This window comes from Dasypus novemcinctus, chromosome X (genome assembly GCF_030445035.2).
Source record: "Dasypus novemcinctus isolate mDasNov1 chromosome X, mDasNov1.1.hap2, whole genome shotgun sequence".
Lineage (NCBI taxonomy): Eukaryota > Metazoa > Chordata > Mammalia > Cingulata > Dasypodidae > Dasypus > Dasypus novemcinctus.
Genome location: NC_080704.1, coordinates 135426452 through 135445526, shown reverse-complemented (window position 1 = coordinate 135445526; position 19075 = coordinate 135426452). Strand labels below are relative to the sequence as shown.

The 19075-nt window shown below is 40.0% G+C and overlaps 1 protein-coding gene across 25 annotated transcripts in view; it reads right to left on the bottom strand.

Moving 5' to 3' along the window:
- The window catches only part of GRIA3 (glutamate ionotropic receptor AMPA type subunit 3), a 375939-nt gene that overhangs the window by 219012 nt on the left and 137852 nt on the right, over positions 1–19075 (bottom strand). The window lies entirely within an intron of this gene.

Genomic DNA, 19075 nt, shown 5'->3' with positions numbered 1-19075 from the left:
TTTCCAATGTGATTGATCAGGAACTCAGGCACATCTCTGCTAGATACTGCAGCCTTTATTTCCCTCAAAGTGCCAAAGGGCAATTAAGATTTTAAAGAAATTTTACAGTAGTCCTTGAAAGTAATAGTAGGCTCTTCTGCAGTGAAGAAATAGCGAAGGGGTTGACAGTGGAAATTTTATACTCCAAAACTTGGATGTGAAACATTTCCTGGGAGCCCAGGAGACAAGTTCCTAAGAAAGAAATCCTATCGTGGGTGTGTAATATTGGATATTGTCCTTTTAAGCTTAGTCACAGGTTGGAATTACCAAGGGGAAAGTCACAACCTTTGCAATAGCTATGTCTTTGGCTCTTCCCTGACCATATCAAGAGATTAAAACTCCTCACCTTTGGGGATATAGGGAAATATTTTAGTACAAGGGGAGAACATGGGCTTGTGGAAATTCATTTATTTTAGTGGATGCAAGTGGAATTCATGCTCACAGACCCCTTGTTAAGAATCCCTGATTTATAGTGTATTTGTGATATGCACAGGCAGGAGCTAGCGGAGGGGTTGGATTCAAAACAGAATTCCTAGCCTTGCAATTTAGGATGAGATAACATATATGTACCCCTTGTTAAGAACCCCTGTTTTAAATTGATGTGACATAGAGTTAACAGATTGGACTCTGTAGTCACACAAAGCAGAGTTCAAGTTCTAGCTCTACCACTTACTATCTGGACAAGTTACTTAACCTCTCTGTGCATCAGTTTCCCCATTTACAAAATGCAGATGATAAGCTGACATGTATTGGGTGGTTGCTATGTGCTAAGCATTATTCTAAGTGTTGTATACAAATTAACTTCTTTATTTTTTTTTGTTTTTTTAAAAAGATTTATTTATTTATTTAATTCCCCCCCCCCCCCCCCGGTTGTCTGTTCTTGGTGTCTATTTGCTGCGTCTTGTTTCTTTGTCCGCTTCTGTTGTCGTCAGCGGCACGGGAAGTGTGGGCGGCGCCATTCCTGGGCAGGCTGCACTTTCTTTTCACGCTGGGCGGCTTTCCTCACGGGCGCACTCCTTGCGCGTGGGGCTCCCCCACGCGGGGGACACCCTTGCGTGGCACTGCACTCCTTGCGCGCATCAGCCCTGCGCATGGCCAGCTCCACACGGGTCAAGGAGGCCCGGGGTTTGAACCGCGGACCTCCCATATCGTAGACGGACGCCCTAACCACTGGGCCAAAGTCCGTTTCCCAAATTAACGTCTTTAATACTCATAAGTAGTTGCACTCTGAAGTAGGTAATACTACTATCTCCATTTAAAGATGAGGAAACTAAGGCACAGAGAGTTTAAATATCTTGTCCAAGATCACACAGCTAGTAAACAGTAAAGGCAAAATTCGGATTACAGAGTTGTCACACTTAGCCACTACACTATACCTAATTAATTGAGCTAATGTGAGGATTAAAAACGGGTTAACCAACTGGAGGCGGGGCAAGATGGCATCTGAGTGAGTGCACCTCATAATCTCTCCTGCAAAGAAGCAGCTGAGTAGGGTCAAAGTCTTGCTGGACCGGGTTGTTTCAGGTGTGTGCAGGGCAGGAAGTGTCTGGATGTCGATTTGGTGAGACAGTAACAGAAGAGACTCTTGCAAGAGGTGAAATTTTGGGTTTCTGACATGGAGGTCAGAAGTTGTAGGCAGAACCCCTCTCCCTAGGGCTGGCAGCCTGCCAGGGTGATCCCTGAAATCTTTGCTGTGCTGCGGTGCTCCCAAACCCTGAGCGGGCTGTTTCAGGGGTTTGCAGGGCAGGAGGTGTCTGGATGTCGATTTGGTGAGACAGTGACAGTAGAGATTCTTGCAAAAGGTGGAATTTTGGGTTTCTGACACAGAGGTCAGAAGTTGTGGGCAGGACCCTTCCTCCTAGGGCTGGCAGCCTGGCCACTGAGATCCCTGAAGGCCTTGTTGTGCTGTGGTGTTCCCATGCCCCGTTAACCAGATGCATGGATCCCAGGTCTGTGTCCTCTAAGCCCTGGTGGCCCATGCTCCAGAGACACACACCCTGAGTCTGCAATATCACTGAATTCCCATCCCCTAATCCACCATGCCCTGAGGTCTGCCTGAGGTTCTTGATTACCCTAGTCCTCGGGTTTTTTCTTTCTTTCTCTCTCTCTCTCCTTGAGCTTGGAGGAATGTACCAGCTGACTTGGGAAGAGTCTGGGAAGAAAGGAAAGGTGAATCCACTGAGAAAGCCCAATTTACCTAAACTTCCTGGGATAGGAAACTTGGTCTGGGAGAAGATGGAGTCAGAAAATCAATTAGACCTCTCCTAGCACACCTAAGGGTGAAGGACTGTAGGAGGTGCTATCCAAGCTTCTAATAACATATTTGGGGTTTCTGGTGAGGTGTAGGTGCTCTCACACTGGAAATAAGGAGTCATAGTCTTCTCTGTTGAGTTGGTTCAACAAGGACCTACTGGAATCTCCTACAGGACCTGTCAGGTAGCTTTTCTGCTACCCTGGGAGAGAGAGAAGTGAGGAAAGGAGAAAGGGGGAAGGCCAGATCCCTAAGTGTATTATTTAAATGCAAAGAGGATTCCTAGCTTGAAACGTTGGTTCTTTTTCTTCTTTGGCATGGTAATGCTAATATTGCATGGTCTCCTGGTTTTTCTCCCATTTTATTCCCCAAGGTTCTTTTTCATTTATTTAGTTTTTTCTTGCTTGTATCCCACCCTTTCCTTTGCCTCCCCCCTTTTCTCTAATATTTTTTTTCTCTCTGCATGAACAACAAGTAATTAATCCCCAAGACTAAACAAAGAAGCTAAGGAACTGATTAAACTCGTCAAGGTAAAATGATGACCAAACAGCAACAAAAAACTACAAACCAAGCCAATAATCAGGAAAACATGGCCAAATCCAATGAACAAACTAAATACCAGGAAAAGGAGCAGAACTTTGGACAAGTAATTAAGGATCTCAAAACAGATATTAGAGACCAACTTAATGAAGTAAAGGAAGAGATTAACAATATTAAGAAGACACTTGGAGAGGAAATTGCAGACATATGCAAAAAGATAACAGATATGATGGGGATGAACACCACACTTCAAGAAATCAAAAATACACTCTCAGCAAATAGCAGCAGATTAAAAGAGGCAGAGTAGAGAATTAGTGACATGGAAGACAGTACATCTGAAATCAAACAGATAGTAGAACTGATCAATAAAAAGATAGAAAAAATCCAGCTAGGACTTAGGGACCTGAATGACAATGCAAAACACACAAACCTATGTATTATAGGCATCCCAGAAGGAGAAGAGAAGGGAAAGGGGACAGAAGGGGTGTTGGAGGAAATAATGGCTGAAAACTTCCCAAATCTACTGAGAGAGATGGATGAACATGTCCAGGAAGCACAATGCACCCCAAACTCCATAAATCCCAACAGGCCCACCTGAAGACATATACTTGTCAAATTATCCAATGCTCAAGACAAAGAGAAAATTCTAAAAGCAGTAAGAGAAAAGAGAACCATCACATACAAGGGAGGCTCGATAAGATTAAGTGCTGATTTCCCATCTGAAACCATGGAGGCAAGAAGGCAGTGGTATGATATAGTCAAGGTACTAAAAGAAAAAAATTTCCAACCAAGAATACTCTGTCCAGCTAAACTAGCATTCAAAAATGATGGAGAGTTCAAAATATTCACAGATAAACAGAAATTAAAAGAGTATGCCAACAAGAAACCTGACCTTCAAGAAATACTAAAGGGAGTTCTGCAGGAAGAAAGAAAATAACGGGAGAGGCAGAGTTGGAGGAGAGTGTAAAAGCAACAAAAAAGGCAAAAAGAGAAGGAAAAACAAACAAAATATGACAAACACAAGTCCAAACAAAATATGGCTACCATTAATAATTCTTTGAAAGTAATAACACTGAATGTCAATGGATTAAACTCACCTTTTAAAAGATTCAGACTGGAAGATTGGATAAGGAAATATGACCCATCTATATGCCATCTACAAGAAACACATCTTAGACCCAGGGATTCATGGAGGTTGAAAGTGAACAGCTGGAAAACAATCTTACAAGCAAACAATAACCAAAAAGCAGGAGTAGCTATAATAATATCAGACAAAATAGACTTTAAATGCAAAACAATTGTGAGAGACAAAGATGGATACTACATATCAGTGAAAGGGATAATCTTTCAAGAAGTAAGAATAATCATAAATATTTATGCTCCTAACAAGGGTGTCTCCAAATACATGAGGCAAACACTGGAAAAATTAAGTGAAAGAATAGATGCCTCTACAATTACAGTGGGAGACTTTATTTATTTATTTTTTAAAGATTTATTTTTTTAATTTAATTTACCCCCCTCCCCCAGTTGTCTGTTCTCTGTGCCTATTTGCTGCATCTTGTTTCTTTGTCCACTTCTGTTGTCATCAGTGGCACGGGAAGTACGGGCGGCACCATTCCTGGGCAGGCTGCACTTTCTTTCACGCTGGGCGGCTCTCCTTATGGGTGCACTCCTTGCACGTGGGGCTCCCCTATGCGGGGGACACCCCTGCATGGCACGGCACTCCTTGCGCGCATCAGCCCTGCACATGGGCCAGCTCCACATGGGTCGAGGAGGCCTGGGGTTTGAACTGTGGACCTCACATGTGGTAGACGGACACCCTAACCACTGGGCCAAGTCCGTTTCCCACAGTGGGAGACTTTAATACACCACTATCAACTTTGGACAGAACATCTCAAAAGAGAATCAATAAAGAAACAAAAACTTTGAACAGTATATTAGAGGAGCTGCATCTAATAGACATATGCTGATCATTACACTCCAATACAGCAGAACATACATTTTTCTCAAGTGCACATGGATCATTCTCCAAGATAGACCATATGCTAGACCACAAAAAAAGGCTTAATGAATTCAGAAAGATCGAAATTATGCAAAATAATATCTCTGACCACGGTGGAGTGAAACTGGAAATCTGCAAGGGCCAGAGGCCCGGATTTCACACCAAGATATGGAAATTAAACAGCACACTCTTAGAAAAACAGTGGGTCAAAGAGGAAATCTCAGAAGAAATTAATAACTACCTTGAAACTAATGAAAATAGTGACACAACATACCAAAACTTATGAGATGCAGCAAAAGAAGTACTCATAGGGAAATTTATAGCCATGAATTCATACATCAAAAAAGAAGAAAGAGCAAAAATTGAAGAACTAACTGCACATTTGGAGGAATTAGTAAAAAAACAACAAAGCAACCCCACAAGAAGAAGAAAGAAAGAACAAAGATGAGAGCAGAACTAAATGAAATAGAAAATAAGAATGCACTTGAAAAGACAAACAAAACAAAGAGTTGGTTCTTTGTTAGCTAGACTAACAAAGAAAAAAAGAGAGAAGATGCAAATAAACAAAATAAGAAATGAGAAAGGAGATATCACCACTGACTCCACAGAAATAATGACTATCTTAAGAGGATAATTTCAAAAACTATATTACAACAAAAATGACAATTCAGAGGAAATGGACAAATTCCTAGAAACACATAAGCAGCCTGTATTGATGAAAGAAGAAATTGATGATCTCAACAAACTAATCACAAGAAAAGAGATAGAATCAGTCATTAAAAATCTCCCAACTAAGAAGATCCAAGGGCCAGACGGCTTCACAGGTGAAGTCTACAAAACATTCTTGAAAGAACTAACACCAATCCTGCTGAAACTCTTCCAAAAAGTCTAAACAGAAGGAACATTACCTAACTCATTATATGATGCCAACATTACCCTAGTACCAAAGCCGAACAAAGACACCACAGGAAAGGAAAATTACAGTCCAATTTCTCTAATGAACCTAGACACAAAAATCCTCCACAAAATACTTGCTAACCATATCCAACAACACATTAAATGAATTATACACCATGACCAAGTGGGATTCATTTTGGGTTTGCAAGGAAGTTTCAATATAAGAAAATCAATCAAAGTAATACACCATATAACCAGATTGAAGGGGAAAAATCACATGATTATATCTATAGATGCAGAAAAAGCGTTTGACAAAATACATAAAAATTTCTTGATAAAAACACTCCAAAAGTTTGGAATACAAGGAAGTTTTCTGAACATGATAAAGAGTATATATGAAAAACCCACAGGCAACATCGTTTACAATCTTGAAATACTAAAATCTTTCCCTCTAAGATCAGGAACAAGACAAGGGTGCCCACTATCACCTCTTCTATTTAACGTTGTCTTAGAAGTACTTGCTCAAGCACTGAGGTAAGAACCAGATATAAAAGGCATTCAAATTGGAAAGGAAGAAATCAGAATTTCATTATTTGCAGAAGACATGATCCTATACATAGAAAACCCTGAAAGGTCTACAACAAAGCTTCTAAAACTCATAAATGAGTTTAGTAAAGTCGCAAGTTATAAGATCAATGTGCAAAAATCAGTAGAATTTGTGTACACCAATAATGAGCAAGCTCAGTTGGAAATCAAGAAACAAATACCGTTTACCATAGTCAATAAAAAAATAAATACCTAGAAATAAAATTAACTAAAGATGTAAAAAACTTATACACTGAGAACTACACAACACTGTTCAAGGAAATCAAAGAAGACCTAAATTAATGGAAGAATATTCCCTGTACATGGATAAGAAGACTAAATATTATTAAGATGTCTATTCTACCAAAACTGATCTATACATTCAATGCAATCCCAATAAAAATCAACACAGCATTCTTTATGGAACTAGAAAAACTAGCTATGAAATTCATTTGAAAAGGAAAGAGGCCCCAAATAGACAAAGACATATTGAAAAAGAAAAAAGAAATTGGAGAAATCACACTACCTGACTTCAAAACATACTACAAAGCTACAGTAGTGAAAACAGCATGGTATTGGCACAAGGAGAGACACACAGACCAATGGAACTGAATTGAGAGGTCTGATATAGAACCTCATATATATAGTCATGTAATATTCAATGAAGTCACCAAACCCTCTCAATGGGGAGAGAATGGCCTATTCAACAAATGGTGTCTGGAGAATTGGATATCCATATGTAAAAGAATGAAAAAGGATTACCATCTTACACCTTATACAAAAATCAACTCAAGATGCATCAAAGACCTAAATATAAGAGCCAAGACCATAAAGACTTTGGAAAGCAGTGTAGGGAAGCATATACAAGACCTTGTAATAGGAAATGGCTTCATGAATATCACACCCAAAGCACGAGCAGCAAGAAAACAATTAGATAAATGGGACTTCCTCAAAATTAAAGCCTTCTGCCCCTCAAAGGAGTTCGTCAAGAAAATGAAAAGAGAGCCTACACAATGGGAGAAAATATTTGGTAACCATATATCAGATAGGAGACTTATAACCCGCATATAAAAAGAACTCCTATGTCTTGAAAATAAAAAGACAAACAACCCATTTAAAAAATGGGAAAAAGATTTAAACAGACACTTCTCCAAAGAAGAAATACAAATGGCTAAAAAACACATGAAAAAATGCTCCAAATCTCTAGCTATCAGGGAAATGCAAATCAAAACTACAATGAGATACCATCTTACTCCCATAAGATTGGCAGCTATGAAAAAAACAGAAGAATACAAATGCTGGAGAGAATGTGAGGAAATGGGAACACTAGTCCATTGCTGGTGGGAATGCAGAAGGATCCAACCATTCTGGAGGACAGTTTGGCAGTTTCTCAAAAAACTAGGTATAGATTTGCCATATGGCCCAGCAATTCCCCTGCTGGGTATATACCCAGTAGAACTGAAAACAAGGACACAAACCGATATATGCACACCAATGTTCTTAGCAGCATTGTTCATTATTGCCAAAAGTTGAAATCAACCCAAATACCCATCAACAGATGAATGCATAAATAAAATGTGGTATATACATACAATGGAATACTACTCTGCTTTAAGAATCAATACACTACAAACACACGTGATAACATGGATGAATCTTGAGAACCTTATGTTGAGTGAAGCAACCCAGGCATCGAAGGACAAATACTACATGACCTCAATGATATGAAATAAGTAAACCAAGCTGCCTCAGAGAGCTAGACACTGGATGATAGGCTTAAAGCAAAATGGGGGGTAGAGGAAGGATGTAAGCTGACACCTACATGGGTGAAATCTATGATAAGCTAGAGGTAAGTATTTGTACAGGGAAAGGATAAAATGGGGAAATAGGGTTACCTTTGGGGGGGACTTTGCAGGCTTGAGGGGTCTAGGGATGAGAGGATGGGTAATATTGCCCAAGAAATTGGGGGGGGGGGGGGGAGGATGGGGCAACATACGAACATAGGAGATTGTCAGTTATTTGGTTGAGAGTATAATGCTGAGAAAACTTTTACAAAAATATAATAAGAAGGTTACCTGTTTAAGATGCTTAAATGGGATAATCTGACGAAGGACAGGCTCCTAGGGAGTATGTGAATGCTCATTTTGTCGTAGTGGGTTATATCATTGGATAGAGACCCATATAATGAGAGTGAAGGTATACCCACATCCTGGGGAGGGCTGATGTTCTCAAATAGAGGGAATTGTATCTCTCGAGAGAAATGGTGGCTCTCAGGGCATTAGGGCAATTGAGTATGTCAAGCTCTCAATACTGTTGCAAGTATCTCTGAACATGGCCCTTCAAGCAATGACGATTGACTATCACTGTGGACCATAAGGGTAAGGGGAAAGAGGTATTTAATAGATGGAACCAATATAATTGTATAGGCAATAGAAGTGTTTCACAAGATTACACAATGATGGATATAAGACATGTAAAACTACACCAAAAATATATAGGGGCTAATAGGCTAAAATGTAAATCATAATGTAAAACATAACTTAATTAAAAATTTAGAAAATTGTATAGTGTAAAATATAAACTACAATGTAAACTCAAATGTTACCTTGTTTGAAAGCTATTGTCTCAATATCTGTACCTCAGTTTCAGTTAATATAATATAAATATGTAAAAAGGCTATTGCTGTGGAAGGGAAAAGGTTTTTATGCTGGATGTGTGGGAGTACTGTATATTGTATATGTGATCTAAAACTTTTGTGAAGATAAGCTTAATAATTAGGAAAAAGAAAAAAGAAAAAGGTAGGATGTAGTCACTGAGGAAAAGACGGAAATAGTTGCCTTGCCAATTTGCATACAGGGCAACCCTTATTGCAGTGATGGAAGGCAAAATATCAAAAACAAAGCTTTTGCATTTTTAAATTTTTTGATACCCCATTTATTTTTACCTTAATTTTTCTAAATTAATATGTATTGTCTATCTAACATTTAAACTCATCATTATACTCCATTTTACTATTAATGGAATATGGCAATATATTGGGCTTCACTTTTGAAGAAGTTTTGGATCACAGAGAGGTTCAACAATGGCAGGGAAGGAATACTGGTGTGCGATGTTATTGACAGGGGACACATGGTTGGCAGGGAGTTCTCCAGGGCATATATCCAGGGTACATAAAAATGTTTGGATATTTTCATAGTGGTTACAATTAAAAACAACAACTGAGGGAGCGCTGAGTTCCTAGACAGGAGAGCTCTATCACAGTCCCTAAAGGAACAGCAACAATACCCCAAGTGCAACAGCAAAGACCAAAAAAGAAGCAAGGTCCAACAATGAGCCCTTGATACTAATGACTATGCTTGTGAGCCTGTGCACCTGAAATAAAAACAAGGCCTAGAGCTGCAGAGTGCCTAAGAGTTACCTCCTGACAGCCTCCATGTTGCTCAAATGTGTCCAGTCTGGAAGCCAAACTGAGCATATATATGTGTTGCCTTCCCCCCAGCGTGGGACATGACTTCCGGTGATGAGCCTCTCTGGTGCTGAGGGATTACTACCAAGTACCAGCTGATGATGTAACTAGAAAATGACCTTGAATAAAATGGTTAACTTGGACCAGCAGAATATCTCAGTCTACATATAATACCAGTAGTTAAAAATGCTTTTAAACCTGAATAAAAGGGGGAAATGGAAAGGAGAAATGAGTTTATATGGCTATGAGTCTCCAAAAAGAGCTAGGAGGTTATCAGAGGGGTTGCCCTTATGCACACCTCAGCAGAGTCCCAGAGACAGATAAAGTAGATACAACCCCAAGTATTGGTTCTTCTGAGGGCTACAGAGACCCACAGGTTCTATGGTCATGGCAGATGGAGTTCAGTGCCATGTCAGTTGGCCCTACTTTGGCGTTTATGTTTCTGTGTGATGGAGCTGGACTCAGATGTGATCTTTGTCCACAAGCCTCTCCTGTTACTTTTAATGGATCTGTAGTTGGTGCTGGAGTTTAGTGTATACTCACGGAACCTGAATCTTTGTACTGACCATGTGATTGCCAGGCCCTGAGTCTCAACAGACTTGCAACTCCTACATTCTGGTTTATTGGACTTACCCCACTCAGCTAACATGGAGGTGAAGGTCAACCACCACACCATGGAGCCAAGAGTGCCTACAACTGAAAGCAGAATTGCATCCAGCATTCGTGTGGAATCTAAGCCCCCTCTTGATATAGATGTGGAGTGGACACAACCATTCTAAGGTACACAGGATGGAGCAATAGAGTATGGATTCGAATAGACGTACTGATACTCTATTCATGAACTATTGTGATTAGTAACTGAAGAAAATGTGGCATTCGTGTGGAGAAAGTGGCCATGGTGGCTGCTGGGGGTAGGGAGTGGGAGGAAGAGATGTGATGTGGGGGCATTTTCGGGGGTTTGAGTTGTCCTGGGTTGTGCTGCAGGGACAGTTACCGGCCATTGTATGTTCTCCCATGGCCCACTGGGTGGACTGTGGGAGAGGGTCGGCTGTGGTGTGGACCATTGACCATGAGGTGCAGCAGTGCTCAGAGATGTATTCACCAAATGCAATGAATGTCTCATGATGATGGAAGAGGTTGTTGTTATGGGGGGAGGAGTAGTGTGCGGGGGATGGGGGGTATATGGGGACCTCATATTTTTTTAATGTAATATTAAAAAAATAAATAAAGACAAAAAATGTAAAAAAATAAAAAACAAACAAACAAAAAACAAGTTAATGTATTTTTAAAGTGTAACCTAGGGCCTAACAAATAGTAAGCACTCAATAAACCTTAGTTATTGTTACCGATTTCTCCTACTTCCTAACACACTGATTAGTAACTTGGAAAACATTCCATTTCAAAAAATCTTACCTGAATACTCTGACTCTCCTAAATCTTCCCTGATTCCATTTTATCCAGTATAAACCACATAATTTATGACTTGATTACATATCATCTAGGGTAAAAATTATGTCTTTTCCTTCCATATTCTCTATAGTTCTTAGTAAATCCACAAGGGTTCAAGAAGTATTTGTGGACTGGAATGTACAGCATGACTGTTGGTATCTGGAAACAGGACTAACAATGTTCTGACAGATTAGAACTTTTCAAGCTTTAATTTCCACATGAACCACATGGGTTGCTTGTAAATACAGACTCTGAGACTGTAATACAATGGTGGGGCCTAACATTCTGTATTTCTGATAAGCTCCCAGGTGATGCTAATATTGCTGGTAGTAGCAGTTTGATGTGGTTATGAATTCCAAAATAAGATATTGGATTATGTTTGTAATCTGGTCTGTACCTGGGCATGATTAAGTTATGATTAGGGCTTTGACTGGACCACGTCATTAGGGCATTGAATCCCCACCCCATGTTTGGTGTGGACTCACAGATAAAAGGCATGGCAAAGGATAGAGTTGAGGGTTTTAGATGTTGGCGTTTTGATGCAAAGCTTTGTGTTAACAACAATTATTGTGGATAATACAGAAATGAGTTTCCACATCAATGCTACAGTATATTCTAATACTAGTCACAATTGTTCTATAGTAGAATACCAGTAAGTTCACTCTAATCCATAATTTATTTCTCCATCCTGTGGACCTTGGGATGGTGCTGTCCACTCCACCTCTATATTGAGAGGGGGCTTAGATCCCACATGGCTGATGTATGTGATTCTCCTGCTTGCAATTGTAGAAATGAGTTTAATGTATAGGCTACACTTGCAATGTGGACTGTCAGCTTTGGTAGTCTTCTGATTTCTGCTCCAGTGAACTGAGTGGACTTTCCATGTTCAAATTGAAATTTGGAAGGAAAGCAGTATAATTATTTGTTCACATACAAGAATTTGTAATGCCAATTAAGACCATTTAGATTTGCTGATTGTACTTAATATTGCATTTTCCAATGTTTATTATTGGAGTAATTGTTTGTGTCAAAGTAATTTGAAAGAACAGTGTAATTTATTTCAATCCTAGTTAGTCTGGTTATTTCAGTCACTTGAATAATATCAGTAGACATAGATATTTATATCATGTGTGGACACAGGTGTGGTGGTAGGGTGAGTGCTGATAACAGGAGTGGGGAGATAAACTTTATTCATGAATGTAGGGTAAGACAACAACTTCCTAGACACACACACACACACACACACACACACACATATATATATATATATATATATATATATATATATATATTCAAAGTAAATTAACCAGGGCTAGCATAGGCTATAGACAACATAGTTCAGTAGTAAAAATATTGAACCAGAAGTCAGGGGACTTGCAATCTAGTTGTCTTCTATCTTGATCTGGTTGTGGAACCTTGGATAATTTGTCTCACCTCTCTAAGTCTGCCATGGGTAAAGTAGAGTTAGTCATGCTGTTCTTAAGCATTCAGCTCTGAAGACAGTATCTGAAGCTAATAGGTTTACAAGAAAAAGTGAGCAAAAAGCCAAGGTAGCATTAGCAATTATTTTACACACATTTAAATTTAAAAAATGTTCTTCATACACCCTATATATATGGTGGGAAAACAAGGGCCATTCTCCCTTCGTTCTAAGTGAGAGTGGGAGAAGTACTATCCCACTTTCAGAATATCTTTTAATTCAGAAAAAAAAAGGGTCTCTACCCATATATCACTTTCTGATACATTCTAATATTTTTAAGAATGGAAGCAGAAAAGAAATACAGGAAACTGGGCCCTCTCCCATGCTTCTGTCAAATATTTCCATGATTGAAAACTATGTAATAGCCTTGTGTGTGTCTGAGTAACTTGCCTCATGGCTAAAAATTGGAGTATGCCGAAAACCTAATCAGAACCAATAAAAGTTTATGATCAATTTACTTCGATTCAACTGGGGTTTTATTGAAAGAATTGTTTGCCCCCTTTCTTATAGATCCTAGTTCTCATTCAGTGAGCTGCTGGTTCCAGTTTGGGCCATGACTGTTAAATCATGGTGTACTTTTAATGGTGGCCCTCTTTCAGGGTGACCGTAACTCAGAAACCTTCTTTTTAAATACCCAACTCAGCATCCTGCGACCTAAAGAACCCTTCCATGCCATTTGTTATGATAGGTGCTATGAGGCAAGACTCTGATTCTATGGGTTCAAATGCACAATAAATCCAGCTACACTCTGTTGGCAGTGCACATAATTATAAAATACGCAGAATGCTTGTTATTAACTAGTCATGGAGAGGATCTACAGAGACATGCAGGATGTATTTTGGAATGGAACTATAGAGACTGATTTTTTAAAAATTCATGTTGCTTCTATCCTTTTATTCATTTAGCCTCTAAGAACTAGCAAACTGTTATAGACATTTGATGAATGAGGAACAAGGCCCACTCACAAAGACTGATAAAAATTGTTTTACTTTTAGGTGAAGATTAATTCTTGGTTTTGTTTTTAATATGAAATTATTTAGCATAGCATTTTAATGGTATGTCTGCAGAAATGAAGACCAGGATATAAATCAGATGGGAATTATCAGGAGTGCCTCCTAATAATTATAAAAACTATGAAAGCCACTCATAATCCTTAACTGTTTAAAAACTATGCTTGTGAGCCTATACGCCTGCAATAAGAACAAGGCCTAGAGCAGCATTGTGCCTGGGAGTTTCCTCCTGACAGCCTTCATGTTACTCAAATGTGGCCAGTCTTGAAGCCAAACTCAGCATGTAGATGCAGTGCATTCCCCACAGCGTCGGACATGACACCTGGGGATGAGCCTCCCTGGCACCGAGGGATCACTACCAAATACCAGCTGAAGATGCAACTAGAAAATGACCTTGAATTGAAGGTTCAAGGTGGAGCAGCAGAATATCCCTGTCTATATATAATAACATGACTTTAAAATGCTGTTTGACCTAATGTAAGGGGGAAATGGAAAGGAGAAATGAGTTTATATGGCTACGAGTCTCTAAAAAAGAGTCTGGAGGTTGTTAGAAGAATTGCCCTTATGCACACCTGAGCAGAGTCTCAGAGACAGATAAAGTAGATACAACCCCAGGTATTGGTTCTTTTGAGGGCTAAAGAGACCCACGGGTTCTATGGTCATGGCAGATGGGGTTCACTGCCATGTCAGATGGCCCTTCTTTGGAGCTGGTGTTTCTGCATGATGGAACTGGATTCAGATGGGATCTCTTTTTACAAGACTTTCATGCTACTTTACTGGAATTGTAGTTGGTGTTGGGGTTTAAGATATATTTAGGGGATTTGAATCTTTGGACTGACCATATGATAGCCAGGCCCTGAGCCTCAACAGACTTCAGCTCCTACACTCTGATTTATTGGACTTACCCCACTCAGCTAACATGGAGTTGAAGAAGGTCAACCACCACACCATGGAGCCTAGAGTGCCTGCCCACAACTGAAAGCAGGAGGATTGCGTCCAGTATCCATGTGGAATCTAAGCCCCCACTTGACATAGATGTGCAATGGACACAACCAATCCAATGTCCACAGAGAAAATGTGGCATTAGTGTGGGAAGGGTGGCCATGGTGGCTGCTGGGTGTGGGGAATGGGAGGAAGAGATGAGATGGGGAGGTGTTTTCGGGACTTGGAGTTGTCCTGGGTGGTGCTTCATGGACAACTATGGGACATTGTAGATCCCCCCAGGGCCCACTGGATGGAACGTGGGAGAGTGTGGGTTATGATGTGGACCATTGACTATGGGGTGCAGCGATGCCCAGAGATGTACTTATCAGGTGCAATGGATGTGTCATGATGATGGGAGAGAGTGTTGCTGTGGGGGGAGTGGGGGGTGGGGGCGGTGGGGTTGAATGGGACTTCATATTTTTTGAATGTAATATTTTTTTAAAAAATGAATAAAAAATTAAAAAAAAACTCAGTTGGATAGACTCTCATTCTTTGACCAATACTTATTCCCAGGAAATAGGCTTTTGTATGCATTAAAAATTGAAATAACATAAACATTAAAAACATACACACATATGGGAACCTCTTATGTTTTTTCATGTAACATTTTAAGTGATCTATTTATCTTTTTAAAAAAGACAATAAAAAAACAAAAACAAAAACAAAAAAACATGCACACAATTTGTTCTTTCTCAATGAAGCTACAGCAATTAATTATTTAAGAGTCCCCCTCCCCACCACCCCTGTAGAAGGAATGCTCATAGAGATTGACTTGAAGTCCCAAGGATGACTGTAGAATCCATTATGGGGAAAAGCTGAAGGCATGTATGAAACAGAAATTGGCTATGCTCAATGGACTCTGGCTTCACGAGTCTTAGTTTGGTGCTTGCCAGGAAGTGATGCTCCTGGTTTCTTGTTCCAGGATGTGGTCCCAGCCATAGCCCCAGAGATGGCTTCTTCCATGTTATGTTTAGAAAGGAGTTTTTTTGGGCACAGAAAATCCTTGAGCTAGCTTTTACTAGTACTTAATGATTTCTCACTGGAAGGTCAAGGCTACGTGGCATCGGAAATAGTGGTTTCCTAAGATTAAGAAGCCTCCAAACAGTTGCTTGCCTGTATAACACCTGATTTCTTAGAAATATGAGAGAATGCCTATAACTTTATCAGGCTATTCACTAAAGGGAACACTTGGAATTAACCTGCCTTCAGTTTCTTCTCTTCACTGACTAGTGGCATACTCTTCTTTTGCTTATCTGTCTGTCTACCTATTATTAGTATAGTTGTTAGAAGCAAAGAGTCTGGAGTCAGACTGAAAAAATGTATATCCCCTCTCTGCTATGTATTAGTTGTGTGACTCTGGTTAAGTTATTTAAACTTTCTGTGCTTCCGTTTCTTAATTATAAAAAAAAAGGATGTTAATAACTGTATCTAATTCATTGGGTTGTCAGGATTAAATAAAATAATGTGTGTAAAGCCCAGTACCTTAACCATGAAAAATAGCCACCAATGTTACTTTGTGTTTAATTAACAAGGACTCTTGTTTGTAAGGGACAGAAACCTGACTTAAACTATCTTGGCTTAAGTAACTGAAAAGTCTAGAGATCAAATGATGTCAACAGGACTCAGACTCTTTCTTCATTCCTTGTTTCTGTTCTATAAATGTCAAATTTTGACTGAAACTCTCTGTGCTTCAGTTTCTTAGTCTGTAAAATGAGATAATAATAATAAATTTACTTCATAGGGTGATAGTGAAGATTGAGTTAAAGCATGTGGCATAATTCCAACAGGGCTTGGCATATAGTAAGCCCTATGTAAGTGTTAGGTGTCATTATTGCTATTGCCATTATTATTATTGTAATATTTCATGTTTCTTCTTCTTGTGTTTTCCCTTTGCCTCAACATCCCTTTTCCTGGTCAACTCGGACGAGCAGAATATCTCAGTCTACATATAATACCAAGAGTTAAAAATGCTTTTTGACCTGAATAAAAGGGGGAAATGGAAAGGAGAAATGAGTTTATATGGCTATGAGTCTCCAAAAAGAGCCGGGAGGTTATCAGAGGGGTTGCACTTTTGCACACCTGAGCAGAGTTCCAGAGACAGATAAAGTACATACAACCCCAAGTATTGGTTATTCTGAGGGCTACAGAGACCCACAGGTTCTATGGTCATGGCAGATGGAGTTCAGTGTCATGTCAGTTGGCCCTACTTTGGCGTTTATGTTTCTGTGTGATGGAGCTGGACTCAGATGTGATCTTTGTCCACAAGCCTCTCCTGTTATTTTTAATGGATCTGTAGTTGGTGCTGGGGTTTAGTGTATACCCAGGGAATCTGAATCTCTGGACTGACCATGTGATAGCCAGGCCCTGAGCATCAACAGACTTGCAACTCCTACACTCTGGTTTATTGGACTTACCTCCCACAACTAACATGGAGGTGAATGTCAACCACCACACCATGGAGCCAAGAGTGCCTACAACTGAAAGCAGGAGAATTGCATCCAGCATTCGTGTGGAATCTAAGCCCCCTCTTGATATAGATGTGGAGTGGACACAACCATTCTAAAGTACACAGGATGGAGGAATAGAGTATGGATTCGAGTAGACTTACTGATATTCTATTCATGAACTATTGTGATTAGTAACTGAAGAAAATGTGGCACTGGTGTGGAGAAAGTGGCCATGGTGGCTGTTGGGGGTAGGAAGTGGGAGGAAGAGATGTGATGTGGGGGCATTTTCGGGAGTTGGAGTTGTCCTGGGTGGTGCTTCAGGGACAGTTACCGGACATTGTATGTCCTCCCATGGCCCACTGCGTGGACTGTGGGAGAGTGTGGGCTATGGTGTGGATCATTGACCATGAGGTGCTCAGAGATGTATTCACCAAATGCAATGAATGTCTCATGATGATGGAGGAGGTTGTTGTTATGGGGGGAGGAGTGGGGTGAGGGCGATGGGGGTATATGGGGACCTCACATTTTTTGAATGTAACATTAAAAAAATAATGACACACAAAAAAACATCCTTTTTCCTTTTTTACTTCTGCCTTCAACTGCCTTTTTTATTTTCCTTTTTACTGTCCCTTTCCTACCTATTCTCTTTATCCTATTCCACAAGTTATCATTAACCTTCCCATCCACCAATTCCAATACCTTCTCTCTACAGAGATGTTACATTGGGTGGAATGTCAAATCAGTTATGGTCAGGCAAAGGCACAGGGAATCAGTGTCTTACTGGATGGCACAAATTATGAACAAACACTTTCACTTATTCCACTGAAGTCCTCCCTCCCCATCAATCTTATGTTCCCCCAAACTTCTTTTTTGCAATTTTTCATGCTTAGGATTTATTAGGTACCTTCTATAAACCAGATACTATACTCAGAGCTTTACAACACTGTGATTAATTTAAGAGGTAGTCCGAACACCCCAGTCAAGATATACTTCTCTGACTCAAACAGAAGGGTCATGGTTGTCTTAGTCCAGTGCCCTGTTCCTTTCAGCACTATGTCTCCCCAGGAGTCCAGTGACCACCTACTCTTCTCTGTCTATTCAGGATTTCCTCCTGGGGCACCTCACTGAGTTCTGCCTGAGCTCCAAACTTATACTACAAACTATTCTTTTTTATCCCTCAAAAAATGCACCCCTTTTATGGACCAAACACTTGGGGCCCTGATCTCCTCTGGGTGACAATGGGCCAACTAGACAAACTAATCCCAGATCATATGTTTTAATCCTTCCTTGGTATCGAAGTGCACCTGTCACCAGAGACCCTTAAGAAGCAAAATCAATGGGCCTTTGAAACTGATAAGCCAAAGAACAAGAAGTCTATAGGTAAGTAGTTCCTTTTCAAATCACACCTTCTGGGCTGTTTTGTATCCTACTGCTGAAGGCCTGCAGAAAGGTTGATTTTAAAGATTTTACTGAACGTTATCCCTCTCGCCACTCCTGACAAGTCCTTTTCCATGAGCCTTAGTATGGAAAGCACTTTTCCATTCTTTTACTAAACAAAGGGTCACTGAGCCTAGATATCAAACAGCAGGGATTTTCTGGTTGACCCTGTTCACAACAAAGCAGTAAAGATCTTTTCTTTCCTAAGAGCCATTTATTAATTTTTCCTTGGAGAGAATCTCCAGGAACAAATCCATAATGGAAATCATTCTAGAGCTCTTAATCATTTTGTCTTGCTTTTTTGCAGGGCAGAGGTTTTTAAAGATCGCTTTGGGTTTTAAGAAATCCTTTTACTGATTAGTTGGCAAATAAGGTGGTATTGGGGACTGTGAGGGAATAAAGGTATGTGGGTGAGCTCACACCTAAGGTGCGTGAGCCACTGAATTGCTGCCTGTAGCTGAAGCCTATTCTGCAGCCCATCTTCAAAA